We start from the raw sequence: 1,858 nt of genomic DNA, 5'->3' as shown, positions 1-1,858 counted from the left end.
TATCCAACTCACACTGCTTCATTTAAACATAATTCTCATCACATATTTAGATTTAAGTTAACTTATTCAATCAACCCCTTGAACATTTTAACTTGCACTAAGATCATATTTTTAGTTTCATCGCGCTTACAAGCAATCCCTATGTTCGACCCTAAACTCACCGAGAACTCTGGTCAAATTTGCACTTGGGTTTAACTGGATAAAACTGAGCGTTAAATCTCATAAGCATTATTATTTCATTGCATGTATAGAACACATCAAGTTTTTGGCGCCGTTGTCGGGGATTGTGGTAACTAAGTGTGCTAAAACTATTCTTATTGATCTTTGCAGACCTCGACTTTCTTGAGTATTGTACCTTGACTGCGAGAAAGGCGTAAACATTGTATGAGCGAAGGAAATACTCTCGAGCTCGTATACAACCTAGAAATAGAGAGAACCTTTCATAGAAGACAGAGAGCCAACCGACAATGACGACAAAAAAGAGCTCGTAGGATGGTTGAACAGCAAAACCACCTGGAGGAACTACGAGAGGAAAATAAGCACAATGAAGCACTTACCAACCCAATTTTGTTGGCAAATGATCGCAGTAGATCCATTAGGAACTATGCGTCACCCAACTTGTATGATTTCTATTCAGGAATCATGCGACCAACCTTGGATGGGACAAGATTTGAAATAAAGCCCGTAATGCTTCAAATGATTCAAGCGGCCAGTCAATTTGGGGGAAGATGCGGTGAAGATCCCCATACTCACCTGAGGAGTTTTATCGAAATATGCAACACCTTTGTATTCCCAAACATCACACCAGAGGAAATACGACTTACATTATTCATATTTTCACTATGCGGCGAAGCTAAAAAATAGGTGTACTTGCTTGAACCAGGGGATTTAACTTCATGGGAACAAGTAGTAGAGAAGTTTATGAAAAATTACTTCCCACCAATAGAAAATGCAAAGAGAAGAAGGCTAATTACAAACTTTCAGCAGGAAGAATAAAAAACGCTTAGCAATGTATGGGCAAGATTCAAAAGATTAGTTAGGGATTGTCGAAATAATGGACTTCCTTACTGTCTCTAGATGGAAATCTTTTATTATGGTTAGAACTCAGGATCACAAATCGCTGTGAATGCTACCGCGGCAGGAAGACTACTGGACAAGACATATATTGAGGCCTAGAATATATTGGATCGAATCTCAAAGAATCACGGTGATTTGCAAGAAAATGAGCATAGGTCCAAAACAAACAAAACTCAGAATAAGGACGCTATCGCATCTCTGTAGACACGAGTTAATGCAATGACAAACTTGCTGCAAGCGATGAGCATGACAAAGATCAGCGCAAAGGGCGGACAAGTGAATGTGATTGCCCAAATGAACAACAGAAATTGTGTCCTTTGCGAAGAACCTCATTCCTTTAAGGAATGCCCATGCAATCCTCAATCTGTCTACTTCATTAAAAACAATCCTTTTTTCCAACACATATAATCCTGGCTAGAGAAACCATCCGAATTTCTCTTGGGGTGGTAATCAATAACAAGCACAAGTCAATACTAATTATGCCCATAGAGATGGACCACTAGGGTTTCAACAAAAATCAAATGGATTTTAGCAGACAACAAATTCATCTTAGTCATCCTCATCCTCTTCTTTAGAAAATTTACTGAAGGAATACATTCAAAAGGATGAAATAGTTCTTTAAAATCAAGCAACATCCATTCGTAATCTTGAAGTACAAATGGGCCAGATTGTAGGCGAGTTGAAGAACAAGCAATAAGGAGCACTTCCTAGCACCACATAAATTCCTCACCATATGAGAGACAAAGGCAAGGAACAATTTCAGGCGGTGACATTACGAAGT

This window comes from Benincasa hispida, chromosome 9 (genome assembly GCF_027475165.1).
Source record: "Benincasa hispida cultivar pf3 chromosome 9, pf3_genome.v1.1, whole genome shotgun sequence".
Taxonomy (NCBI): Eukaryota; Viridiplantae; Streptophyta; class Magnoliopsida; order Cucurbitales; family Cucurbitaceae; genus Benincasa; species Benincasa hispida.
Note: the sequence above shows the minus strand (reverse complement) of the source record.